Consider the following 15,767-nt stretch of genomic DNA (forward strand, 5'->3'; position numbering starts at 1 on the left):
CACATACTTGAACTAAAAAAAATTACCATGTTTTCATTTATACATGTTGAATATATAGTTAAGTTAATATGTTAAGTAGATAATATATAACATCAAATAGAATTTCGAACAATAATTAAGTTAAAATGATAAGTAAATAATATATAACATAAAAGTAGAAAGTAAAGGAAGTATCTCGACTTCTATTAAAATAAAAAATGGATTAAACACAAATTTTGTTATATATTATACAATAAAAGTAACATTTGATATATTTTTAATATTAGAACTTGTACTTTTTATAATGTTTAGGTTTATACGTAAATTAAATAATAACATTGCCCATATATAATCTGTTTGAGTACAATTTAAAAGTTTAAGTTTATAATATAAACTAAGAGGTGACATTTAAAAGATCAAACAATATCACCTCTTCAAATTAAAAATACTATGTTTTTTATATCTTGAAAATTGATAGGTTGATTTATTAATCTAATCTCTTTCACTGCTAGAAAAGCGGTGAAGTTCCTATTAAAATACGGATGCAAATTTTCGGTCCAAAAAAACAATTATGGATCAACGACGGAAAACTACAACCTAATTTAGTGACCAAATTGTGATTTATTAGGTGTATTTTTTAGATTTTTTTTATTTTGCACTGTGTTCAATCTTTAACGCACCTATCAATTGTATGGAAGAAATCCAAATAACCAATTTGGCCGATTGACTACACTATCCTCATATAACCCAAAAAAAAAACAAAAAAAAAGATAACATTTTTTTATTGGTACTAATCATTTCGTAATAACAAATTTTTCATGAATGCATTATTCTTTAGTTTACCATATAATGTGAAGATTTACATGCCTCCTTATTTTTAATATCTTGGACGTATCATCATCCGTCTAACCTGAAAAATACTAGACTAACAACGTTTTAAAGCTAATTTTATCAAAGTTAAGTTCTTCGTCATACATCATGGAGAATGTTGTCTACAAGTCATATAGAAGATTGCTTATAAATGAATCCATATAAAATAAAAATGATGATTTTTATATAATAAAAATAACCGATTAACGATATATACTTTTTAGATTTTCCAAAAGTTAACCTATAATCATATGGATTTCCTGATTGTAATAATTATAGAAGACAAACCAATGTCTAATTCCATTAAAATTATACCAACTTAACTTATCGGCAGACACCATACTGTCTTAAAGTTTTTCTATAAAAGATGATGGAGTTGCAACGTAGTGTATAAAAAAGTGTTGCACGATTAATAAAGTATAATCAGTCATGTGTTATTACATATTTTCATATTTCGTGTATTATTATATAATTCTATTATTTTCGTTTGAACGGCTTACACATTTTATATTTTGTGCCGTTTTTAACTGTTTATTTGATGTATCATGTAACAAATAACGTCAAAGTTGGATTTTGTTGTCTTAGACATGTACTTTTTTTAGAACATAACATTTTTGTAATAAAAAATATCACTGAAAAAAACTATTCACCGTCGCCGTTTTACGCGGGTACACCACTATTATATATATATATATATATATATATATATATATATATATATATATATATACATATATATATATATATAGGGGAGCGTTCAATCGAGAACATTTCTTATCGCGAGAACATTTGAGAACAAATTTGAATAACACAATTTTTTTAATTAAAATTATAAAATAATATTCATATAAATTAAAAAATAGTTACAAACAATTAAAAAACCAACTAACTAACACCACTCACCACCCAACCAACACCACCACCTGCCACTACCACCCATCACTAACCACCACCCACCACCACCACCACCAACCACCACTCGCCACCACCATCACCACCCACCACCATCACCACCCAACCACCACCACCTGCCACCACCACCACCTCCACCGCCTGCCACCACCACCCACAACCCCTACCTACCACCCATCACCACCACCCATCACTACCCACCACGACCAACCACCGCCCACCACCGCCACCCATCACTAACCACCACCACCAACCACCACCCGCCATCACCATCACCACCCACCCACCCACCACCACCACCACCAACCACCACCCCCCCACCACCATCACCACACACCCACCCACCACCACCACCACCAACCACCACCCGCCACCACCATCACCACCCACCCACCACCACCCTCTACCACCACCCATCAGCACCGCCCGCCACCAACAACCACCACCTACCACCCATCACCACCACCCGCCACCACCACCACCCACCACTACCCACAAGCACCAACCACTACCCACCACCCACCACCACCCACCCACCACAACCACCATCAGTCACCTCCACCACCACCACCCGCCACCACCACCCATCGCTACCCACCACCACCAACAACCACCCACCACTCATCACTACCCACCATCCACCACCACCTGCCACCACCACCACTCATCACTACCCACCACCCACCACCAACCACCACCTACCACCACCAACCACCACCCACCACCACCACCCGCCACCACCACCCATCACTACCCACCACCACCAACAACCACCCACCACCACCACCCGCCACCACCACCCATCACTAACCACCACCACCAACCACTACCCACCACCCACCAGTACCCACCACCCACCACCACCCACCCACCACAACCACCACCACCTCTCGCCATCACCACCAACAACCACTACCTACCACCCGCCACCGCCACCGCCACCACCCACCACCACCAACCACCACCCACCACCACCCGCCACCACCACCACCCATCACTACCCACCACCACTCGCCACCACCATCACCACCCACCACCATCACCACCCAACCACCACCACCCGTCACTACCCACCACCCATAATTAGATACATATAATCTCATGTAATTAAGCACATAAGAAGAACAACTGAATAGAGAACGCGAAAATAAATATTTTCCACATAAATTCTATGTGATTAGATACTTATAATCACATGTGATTATATGCATTTAATCACATATGATATATGTGGACAATATTTATCTTTGTGTTCTCGATTCAATAGTTGTTCTTGTGTATATAATCATATGTGATTATATGTATATAATCACATATGATTTATATAGACATCATTATTTTTGTCCGTATAAATCATATGTGATTAGATACATATAATCACATATGATTATATGTATTTAATCACATATGATTACAGAGGACAAAGAACAATTATTGAATCGAGAATGTGACAATGAATCGTATCCACATAAATCATATATGATTGGATACATATAATCAAATGTGATTATATGTATTTAATCAGATATGATTTATGTATACAATATTTATTTTTGCGGTTTCGACTGAATAATTGTTTTTGTGTAATTAATCACATGTGATTATATGTATATAATCATATATGATTTGAGGTGGACAAGATGCATTTTTTCCTTCTCGATTCAATAGTTGTGATCATGTACTTAATCATATACGATTATACCTATAATCACATGTGATAAAATATTAGATACATATAATCACATGTGATTATATGTATTTAATCATATGTGATTAGATTCATATAATCATAAAGCAAAAATGAATTTCCTCCACCACCCACACCCACCCACCACCCACCAAAACCACCATCCGTCACTATCACCCACCCATCACCACACACCACCGCCACCAATCACCACCAACCCGCCTCCACCACCCACCGCCACCACCCCTACCCCCACCTACAAAGATTTGTTAATGTGTTTTTGATTCATTAGGTTTTCTCTTGTATATAATCACATGTGATTATATGTATCGAATCATATATGATTTATATGTTATTAAATATATATAATCACATGTGATTAAATACACGTGAAAAACTAGTAAATCGAGAACGCAAAAATGAATACTGTCCATGTAAATCATATGTGATTAGATACATATAATTACACGTGATTATATGTATTTAATAAAATATTATTTACGTGGGCCGTATTTATTTTCGTGTTTTCGATTTAATAATTGGCATCGTGTATTAAATCACATGTGATTATATGTATTTAATCGCATATGATTTACATAGACAATATTTGTTTTCACGTGTTGATTCAATAGTTGTTCTTGTGTATTTAATCACATGTGATTATATTTATTTAATCACATATGATTCATATGGAAAATATTTATTCTTGTGTCGATTCAATAATTGTTGTAATATATTTAATCACATGTGATTATATGTATTTAATCACATATGATTTATGTGAACAATATTTGTGACAACCCGAAATTTTCATTTGTTTTAACTCCGCAATCAAGCACTTCAAAAATTTGCCAAATTCATCTCAAAACATTTTGGCCGGTTTTAAGTCCGTTGGGTGTCCTTATTTTATATTCGTCAAGCGAACAAATAAAAGGAAGTATACTTTAGAAGTTGCCGTGTATCGCGTAAGTCTCAAAACTCCAAAAGTTTGGAGTTTACGGACGTAAACATGGAGTTTAAGGCCGTAAACCCCGAAGAGTATAAATATGACACTTAGTCATTTTTAGCTCATTTTTCACTTCCAACTTCAAGAACACCCAAGTTTTCTCTCAACTATCATAAAATCATTCCTTCAAATCCGCCAAAAAGTAAGTGTTTTCTTCCTAGATTCGTTCATATAACACTTTATCTAGTGTTTATACACGATTTCACCAATGAAATCTTGTCTTTTTCATAGATCTTCAAGTGTTCTTCAAAACACCAAGAACACCAAGAACACACACTAGTGTTCTTGGGCTCCAAACACTCTTTCGAGCTTCCTATAAGTAAGTACACTCCTCACATCAAGTTATTTGCTTAGAATACATGTTAAACCCTTGAAGAACATCAAGATCACCAAGAAAACATGTGTTTACGGTTTGGGGAGTCCTCCCAAAACCATAAACACCTTCCAATGGTGTTTAAGTGCCCTTAACACCTTCCAATGCTTGTTTAAGTGACTAGAACCTTGCATGCATAAGATAGAAACACCAAAACATGAAAGAATTGGGCAAACATGAGTTTACGGCCGTAAACCCATGTGTTTACGACCGTAAACTCCCAAGGAGTGGTCCAAGGACCGTAAACTCCAAAGAAGGGTCATTTCGAGCCCTAGTCACTTCCTAAGCCCTTGATTCGAGTCTAGCTAAATTCCTTGAGTGGTTTAGGACCTTTGAACACCCAATGGCACCACTTCCATGAGTTTACGGCCGTAAACTCATGGGGGAAGTGGTCCAGAAACCGTAAACACCCCTAAGGGCCACCATTTTGAAGAGTAAACTCCAATGTGAGGCAATACTCTCCTTATATGCAACCCTTAGTACTCCTAGCACTTGTAGCAAAGTGTTTTCATGTATTAGGATGTCTTTACTTGCATAATTAGTTATTAAATGACTAATTAGATACTTAAATGTATCATTACATGTTAAATAGGATTCGCGTGTGTGTCTAAGTCCTCACTTGACACTTAGCATCCTATACCATCCGTTCATCCGAATCACCCACGTCAGGTGAGTTCATACCCCTGAATCAACCTTTTAACTGATTTTAAATGCTTTTATGGGGGGGAATACAAGTTGAACTATAGGGTTATTATATCAATCACATGTGATTAATAACCGTATAGCAAATAGATTTTTGCATGTTAAACTGTTTTATCCAGCTTAAGGTTTTCAAATCTTGTTTTCAAATCTCTTTTAAAGTATGAAAAATCCCTTCTTAGATTATTAAAGCTTTTTCAAAGGTTTTACCAAAGCTTCTTATATGCTTTTATATTGTAAAATGCATGACTGTATATGTATAGTTATATAAGTAATGTTTGAAGGACTTAGGAAGGCTAGCTCGCTCTAATTCCTTTTCCTTGTTTGGATGTGGCTTTAGGGTATCGGTTATCCGTCTGAAGGTCGTTTAAATATTAGTTATATATCATGTATACATATATAGCCATAAAAGTTCTATCAGCCAGTCCATCATCATCCTTTGGGTAGCAAAGGCATCTAGATAACCTCTCAAGTAAACTATAATAGGTATAGTTTAGAAACAACCATAACTTTCATGAAGGAGAACTTAGTTACATCTAGATTCTAAAAACTTATACTTTTAGTAAAAGAAAGGTTTATAGAAATCAAAACACGGGATACATCCTCATGACGCGGATTCCACCGTTGTCGAGCGGTAACCAGAGTCTCCTGGAGGGAGAGCGGGCATTGTATATATAGATCTATACGGGACAGACACTCCCACATCCTGACTGCTAGCTACAGTCCCGGCTGACCAAGCCAAGGGGTGACAAATGTCACATTCACTCCGACGCCAGCAGGTCGTCAAAGTATTCGATTGTCAATCAGTATGGTTACAAGTATCTCTACGCTTACCTTATAATTCATGGCTTTAAGGTAATAAGTATTATCACGGTATTTTCTATATATGAAACCTTCATAATCTATTTTCCTAGTTATACACTAGGCTACATTATAAACCTTTAAACCAACCCACATAGGATTAAAGGCTATTTTAGACTCTCTGAGGCATGTTGTTCATTCAATACCACCCTGGAGTCTGTATTTTACTCTTTTAGACTCTCCGAGGCGTGTTGTTCATTCAATACCACCCTGGAGTCTGTATTTTACTCTTTTAGACTCTCTGAGGCGTGTTGTTCATTCAATACCACCCTGGAGTCTGTATTTTATTCTTTTAGACCCTCAGAGGCGTGTTGTTCATTCAATACCACCTGGAGTCTATGTTTTATTCACCTTTAGGCTTTGCGAGGCGTCCCGCCTGGAGTCTATGTTTGATTTACTTTTAGCCAGCAGCGTTACTGCTGAGGTAAAAATATTATTTTCCCTATTACTTTTGATTGTGATCCGCTCACATATTCTTTAAAAGTATAAATCATATTTTTGATAATGATAGTACCTTTAAGGGGAAAATGTTTCTTAAACATAAAACAGATGGGTCTTGGTAGAAGACTGCTTTTAATAAGAGATACTCCTTGGTTTAAACATAAAACAATTGGGTCTTGGTAGAAGACTACTTTTATTAGAAAATATAGGATTTTCTGGGAGAAATACTAATACTCTGTAAATGCTAATCACCATCATTGTATGAGATTATTTTGAAGTAAAATACGTATTTATACCAATGTCATTAAATACTTATGAACTCACCAGCATTAAAATGCTGATACTCGCTTTCAAAATAACTTGTATTCTCAGGTCATCAATAGACAGGCACACTCCGGGAGCTTTTGCGAAGTCAGCCTAGTACCGAGCTGCATCTTATGTTATTCTCTGTATTTACTTTTGATGTTGTTGCTAAATGTAACCTATGTAAAATTATTACTATTAATGCAATGGTTGTTGTACTTTGATTACTATACTACATATGTTGTGATACTTGACATGACATCCTCCACCCCAGAACGTTTCCGCCGTTCCGGTTTTGGGGTGCGACAAGATTCATTATTTATTTCTTAGTTCAATAGTTGTACTCATGTACTTAATCACATGTGATTATATGTATCAAATCATATATTATTTATATTGATAATATTCATGATTCAATATATTTTCTTATGTATTTAATCATATGTGATTGTATGTATTCATCACATATGATTAATGTGGAAAAAGAAAAACTATTTAATCAAAAACGCGAAAATGAATTTTGTGTACAGAAATCATATGTGACTAAATGTACAAGAACAACTGTTGAACAACAATGTGAAAATGAATATTGTCCATATAAGTCATATCTAATTAGATACATATAATCTCATGTAATTAAGCACACAAGAACAACAACTGAATCGAGAAAGCGAAAATAAATATTTTCCACATAAATTCTATGTGATTAGATACATATAATCACATGTGATTATATGCATTTAATCACATATGATATATGTGGACAATATGTATCTTTGTGTTCTCGATTCAATAGTTGTTCTTGTGTATATAATCATATGTGATTATATGTATCTAATCACATATGATTTATATAGACATCATTATTTTTTATCCATATAAATCATATGTGACTAGATATATATAATCACATATGATTATATGTATTTAATCACATATGATTATAGTGGACAAAGAACAATTATTGAATCGAGAATGTGACAATGAATCTCATCCACATAAATCATATATGATTGGATACGTATAATCACATGTAATTATATGTATTTAATCAGATATGATTTGTGTAGACAATATTTATTTTTGCGGTTTCAACTGAATAATTGCTTTTGTGTAATTAATCACATGTGATTATATGTATATAATCACATATGATTTGAGGTGGAGTAGATTCATTTTTTCCTTCTCGATTCAATAGTTGTGCTCATGTACTTAATCACATACGATTATAAATATAATCACATGTGATAAAATACATGAAAACAACTATTGAATCGGCAAAGCGAAAATGAATTGTGTCCACATAAATAATATGTGATTAGATTCATATAATCACATGTGATTATATGTTTTTAATCACATATAATTAATTTGGATAAAGATTGCGTGTTCTTGGCTCAATATTTGTTATCGTGTATATAATCACATGTGATCGTATATATCTAATCACATATGATTTATATAGACAATATTCGTTTTTTCTAAATAAAATCATATGTGATTAGAAACATATAATCACATCTGATTAAATGTATTTAATCACATATGATTAAAGTGGAAAAAACAATTATTGAATCGAGAACGCGAAAAAGAATCTTAGCCACATAAATCACATATGATTAGATACACATAATCACATGTTATTATGGTATCTGTGAACAATAACACAAAACAAGTAATGCCTACATAATAAGAGAGTTAGTACTCACCTCCTTGATCTTGAGAATTAGCTAACATGAGCAAGATGGATCATTTCCTTTCTGAGAACCTACACAAAAATAATAACATTATTTAGCTTGTGTTTGTTGTATTAATCTTATAAATATTTGTTTTTGCATTTTTGATTCAATGGTTGTTCTCTTGTATATAATCACATATGATTTTACGTATCTAATCACATATGATTTATATAGACAATATTCTTTCTTGTCCATATAAATCATATGTAATTATATACATGTAATCACATGTGATTAGATGTATTTAATCACATATGATTGAATTTGAATACGAACAATTATTGAATCGAGAACGTGATAATGAATTTTGTCAACATAAATCATTTGTGATTCAGTAGTTGTTCTTGTGTGTTTAAATAAATATAATTACATAAATTATATGTGATTATATGTATTTAATCACATAAATCTAATTAGATATTATTTATATAGACAATATTCATTTTCGAAATTTCGATTCAATAATTTTCTTATGTATCTAATCACATATAATCACTTTTGATTAAATACACGATAATAAATATTAAATCCAAAATGCAAAACGAATATTGTCTATATAAATCATATAAGATTCTATGTAGACAATATTTGTTTTTAAATGTAGACAAAGGAAAACTATTGATTTGTGAACGCAAAATCAAATCTTTTGCTCATAAATCATATATGATTAAATACATATAATAAAATGTGATTAAATAGATATAATCACATTTGATTAAATATATGAGAACAAGTATTGAGTCGAGAAAACGAAAACAAATATTATCCATATAAATCATACTACCTCTGTCCCAAAATTATTATCCACAGACAAAAAAACACACAGATTAAGGAAACATTAATTATTTAATCATATGTGATTATGTAACATCGTAAAATTCAAACCAAATTTTTTCATTTTTAATTCATATAAAAACATATATTATCTTGTTCAACATCAAACATTCATTTAACAAAGTTTCCAATCATCTCATAAAATCCAGGATCCACAGCAGCTCTTCTCAAAACATAGTGTGTGTACAATCATGCCGGCGCCTTCCCGCGATCCTCGCTGGTACCTGAAACACATATCACATAACACGGTAAGCATAAATGCTTAGTGAGTTCCCCAAAATACTACATACAGCACATAAGCCACTCGAGGCTGTAGCTCTACGAGACCTTCCGGTCAATGTGTCTCAGGGGCCTTCCGGTCCCACAATCTGAGTAGACCTTCCGGTCCTACTCTGTCGACCTTCCGGTCTATACCATATTGACCTTCCGGTCCATCCACTGCTGACCTTCCGGTCCATACCCTGTTGACCTTCCGGTCCATACCATACTACTCATAACATACATAACACATACATATCACATAGAAACATATATCGCATACTCGTCATAGCACATAAGAACTTCCGGTCACACATAATTACCACTCTAGGTAAGGTATAGTGAGAAGACTCACCTCGTATGATGTCTAGTAAACTCTCGTGGTCGATATCCCCGATCTAGCCTCCGCCTAATCACATAAAGTAATTTATCTCTTATTAACACGATTCTCATAGGCTAGACTAATCCCTTCCTATAATTTCCCAGAAGGGAAACAGACCATTTTACCCCTCCAATGGTCCAATGTCCAAATGTTGACCAAACCCTAAAAGTCAAAATCAGTCAACGGTCCAACTTTGACCAGACTCGTCGAGTGCACTCGGATGACTCGATGAGTCCATGCGTGTCCTCTGAATCCTCCTAAGGCCTCACTCGACTCTTTGAGTTAACCTTTCTCTGAACGGGCTACCACTGATCACGAATCGTGGTGCAACACGATCCGACTCGTCGAGTCCGCTCATGGACTCGGCGAGTTTCTTCCATGGCAATACTCATAAGACCTTCTAAGGTCAGATCTGCTTCTCTAACCTATAGATCTGACCTTCCAATACATAATAATAAAGGTCCAACCTTTACACTCATGCAACACTCGTAGGGCTTCTTTTGGTGAAATAGCTTCTAAAATGGCAACCTAGGTTCATATCTCCAAAGGAATAGCATAAAGCAGGATAGTTAGGACTCTCTGGACCTCTTAAGGTCCAGATCTAAGAAGAATTCCACCTTGGGACCTCATATGCTTCGAATCCAAGCTAAAGAGGGTCATACGAAAACCCTAAATTCAAGTAGATCACCATATACACGAGAATGAGCATAGATTTATACCTCTACCAGCCTCTTCTGATCAAATGGTAGTAGATCTGAGCTCCTCAATCTGCCTAGCTTGCCCTCCTTCCTTCTTTCTTGCAAAATCACACTAGAAATGATGAAAATGGCTTCTTTTCTCACTCACAATGCTCTCAGGTTCTCTGGTGCTCTCAAGGGTGAAGGTGGCCGCAAATAAGGGTCATAAGATCCTTTAAATAGGGCACAGGCCCAAGGATTTAGGGTTTCTGTCCACAGCGCGGACTCATCGAGTCAACTTGCCGACTCGTCGAGTCCATTCATTAAATCCAGTCAGCAATCGCGATCCTACTCAACGAGTCTAGGCGTCAACTCGTCGAGTCCCTCTTCTTGACTCAAACTAAATAATTAAAATATGATACCTGGAATTTCGGATGTTACAATTCTCCCCCACTAGAATCAGACTTCGCCCTCGAAGTCTCGCTCTGCAAACAACTCTGGATGCTGCTCCCGCATCTCCAACTCCGGCTCCCAAGTCAGCTCGGACCCTCTCCGATGTTGCCACTGGACCTGAACCAGGGGCACCTCCTTGTTTCTCAGAACCTTGATCCTCCGATCCAGGATCGCGATCGGCCTCTCAACATAATTCAGGCTCGCATCCACCTGAATATCCTCTAGTGGCACTACCGCTGACTCGTCGGCTATACACTTCCTCAACTGAGACACGTGGAAGGTATCATGTATCTGGCTCAACTCCGCAGGTAGCTCTAAACGATACGCTACTCTGCCCACCCTCGCGGTCACCCTGAAAGGACCAATGTACCGGGGCCCCAGCTTGCCCCTCTTCCTGAATCGGATCACTCCTTTCCTAAGAGATACCTTCAGGAGTACAAAGTCACCAACCTGAAACTCGAGCTCGGATCGTCGCCTATCCGCATAACTTTTCTGGCGACTCTGAGATGTCAGCAACCTTTGTCTGACCTGTTGTATCTGCTCAGTCGTCTGAAGCACTATCTCAGTTCTACCCATCACTCGCTGCCCTACCTCTCCCCAGCAGATGGGAGTCCGACACCTCCTCCCATACAACAACTCGAAGGGAGGCATACCAATACTCGAATGGTGGCTGTTGTTATAGGAAAACTCAGCCAATGGTAAGTACGTGTCCCAACTTCCTCTGAAGTCCAACACACATGCTCGAAGCATGTCCTCGAGCGTCTGAATAGTCCGCTCACTATGTCCGTCCGTCTGTGGGTGGTAAGCGGTGCTGAAATTCAACCTCGTACCCAACTCCTCATGGAATTTCTTCCAGAATCTGGAAGTGAAACGTACATCTCGATTTGACACAATCGAGATCGGTACTCCATGCCGCGATACCACCTCTCTCACATACGTCTCTGCCAGTCTCTCTGCGGAAGAGCTCTCACTAATAGCAAGGAAGTGAGCCCTCTTCGTCAGCCGGTCAACGACCACCCAGATTGCATCGACACCCCTCGCGGTCCGCGGCAATTTGGTGATGAAATCCATAGAAATATGTTCCCACTTCCACTGGGGAACCTCAAGTAGCTGCAACTTGCCATGCAGACGCTGGTGCTCCGCCTTAACCCTGCGACAGGTCAAGCACCTCTCAACAAACCACGCAACATCCCTCTTCATACAGGGCCACCAATAATCTCTTTTCAGGTCCAAATACATTTTAGTGGCCCCAGGATGGATCGAGAACCTCGATCTGTGCGCCTCCTCCATCAGGATGGTATGTGCCCCGCCCGCAAACGGCACCCAAATCCGACCCTGAAAGGTCATAAGCCCTAGACTATCGGTAACAAACTCAAATACCTGCCCAATCACCCGCTCTCTCTTGTGGTTCTCCGGTATCACAACCTCTGTCTGGGCCTCTCGGATGGTATCCAACACCGGAGTCATCACCGTCATCCTCATACAAATATCTAGTATCGGGGCACTCTCCGCCCTACGACTCAGGGCATCGGCTACAACGTTAGCCTTGCCCGGGTGGTACAGGATCTCACAGTCATAATCCTTTACTACATCCAACCATCTCCTCTGGCGCATGTTCAGGTTGGGCTGATCCATCAAGTACTTCAAACTCTTGTGGTCCGTGTATATGATACACCGAACCCCATACAAATAATGACGCCATATCTTGAGGGCGAACACCACGGCCCCCAACTCCAAATCGTGGGTGGGATACCTCACCTCGTAAGGCTTCAGCTGCCTCGATGCGTACGCTATCACGTGCCCTCTCTGCATAAGCACCGCACCCAACCCCGATATCGATGCGTCACAATACACCACGAAATCCTCCATTCCCTCTGGAAGGGCTAACACCGGGGCTTCGCACAGTCTCTGGCGAAGAGTCTCAAACGAGGTATGCTGCTCTGGACCCCACGTAAAAGCAACGCCCCTCCGGGTCAACCTAGTGAGTGGCACGACAATCTTGGAGAAATCCTTGATAAATCTCCGAGAGTAGCCGGCCAACCCTAGAAAACTCCTGATCTCGGTGGGGGATCTCGGCACCTCCCAACTCATCACCGCCTCAATCTTGACCGGATCGACCAATATCCCATTCTGATTAACGAGATGCCCCAAGAACTGGACCTCTCGTAACCAGAAATCACACTTGGAGAATTTGGCGTAAAGCCTCTCCGATCTCAAGACCTCGAGGATCTCCCTCAAATGCTCCTCATGCTGCTCTCGGGATCTCGAATACACCAGAATATCGTCGATGAACACGATCACCGATCGATCCAACATCGGCCTGCACACCCTGTTCATGAGATCCATGAACGCTGCCGGTGCATTGGTGAGCCCAAAAGGCATCACCACGAACTCGTAATGCCCATAACGAGTCCTGAACGCCGTCTTCTGAATATCCTCATCCCGCACTCTCATCTGATGATATCCAGACCTCAAACCTATCTTGGAGAACCAAGACGCTCCCTGTAACTGATCGAACAGATCATCGATCCTAGGTAAGGGGTAACAGTTCTTGACCGTCAACTTGTTCAACTCCCGGTAATCAATGCACATCCGGTGTGAACCATCCTTTTTCTTGACAAAAAGGATCGACGCTCCCCACGGCGAGCTACTCGGTAGAATAAACCCCTTCCCCAGCAGCTCCTGAAGCTGCGAGGATAACTCCTGCATCTCTGGCGGCGCAAGGCGATAAGGCGCCTTGGCGATAGGCGCTGCCCCCGGAACCAAATCGATGCGGAACTCCACCTGCCTCTCGGGAGGCACACCCGGCAACTCCTCGGGAAAAACATCCGGGAACTCACGCACTATCGGAACATCATCAACCGAACTCGACCTCTTTGCGGCCATTCGTGTATCCATCACATAAGCTACAAACCCGCTGCAGCCCTGCTGTAAACTCTGTCTCGCTCTGGCAGCCGAACAAAATGCTGACCCACATCGGGTACCCTCGCCATATACAGTCAGCACTCCCCCACTAGGGTCTTATTTCGTCACCATCTGCCGCTCGCAGTCTATAACCGCCGCAAATCGGCTCAACCAATCCATGCCCACTATAACGCAAACGTCCCCCATCGCAATCGGGACCAGATCTATCGGGAACTCAACACTGAAGATCTCGAGTACACATCCTCGAATCACGTCAGTAGCATACACCGCTCGCTCGTCAGCTATGGAAACTCGTAGAGGTCGACTCAACGCCTCTCGTTGAATACTGATGTGCTGACTAAACGCTAACAACACAAATGATCGACTCGCACCCGAGTCAAATAACACCAAAGCAGGTACAGAACTCACAAGAAAAGTACCTACGCATATCATAATATAAGCACAATATCTCAACTCAACATAAATAAATGAAAGAATACATACCAGCCACGACATCGTGCGCTGCGCGGACCTCCTCCGCTGTCAACTGGAAGGCTCTCCCGCGAGACTTCGGTGCCTCGGCCTTCACTGGCCGACCCTCAGTAGCTCGTGCAGTAGCAGGGGCAGATCCCTGCGCTGATCCCTGTAACAGCTGTGGGCACTCGGCCCTCCGGCGACCCGTTTGGTTGCAATGAAAGCAAACCATGAATCCCTTGGGGCAATCCTTCTATATGCCCCTACTTGCCACATTTGAAGCAAGCACCCGCTCGACACACTCCATCATGTCCCTTGCCGCACTTCCCACAAGTGCGGCCCTTCTGGCCTCCAGATCTCGTATCAGCGGGCTTAGCCCGCTTGGCTGCCGGCTGTACCTGTACCAGTCGCCTGTCCTTCCTCTGAGACTCGGCCTCCTCCCTGGCCTGAGTCTCTAGTTCAATCTCCCTCTTCCGGGCATTTTCCTGGAGCTCAGCAAATGTCCGGTAAGTCGAGTTCGCCACGAAATCCCGAATGTCCCTCCTCAGAATGCTCAAATACCGACTCATGCGTGCCTGCTCAGACGACACGTGCTCAAGGAAAAACAACGCCCTCTCGTGGAACATCCGTGTAATCACAGTCACGGACTCCGTCCCCTGCTTGAGGGGCAAGAACTCCTGTGCCAACCGTTCCCTCTCCATCGGGGGAACATACTCGTCTCTGAACATGGTGGTGAGCCTCTCCCAGGTCACCTCTGAGATCTCTGCAAGAGTGAAGTTTTCGGTCACAAACTTCCACCAATCCTTCGCTCCCAAGCGGAGCTGGTTCAGCACGAACCGTACCCTTAGATGCTCCGGACACGAACAGGTGTAGAAGCATCCCTCAATATCAGAAATCCATCTCATCGCAGCAATC

This window comes from Lactuca virosa, chromosome 5 (genome assembly GCF_052849685.1).
Source record: "Lactuca virosa cultivar CGN04683 chromosome 5, Lactuca_virosa_CGN04683_v6, whole genome shotgun sequence".
Taxonomy (NCBI): Eukaryota; Viridiplantae; Streptophyta; class Magnoliopsida; order Asterales; family Asteraceae; genus Lactuca; species Lactuca virosa.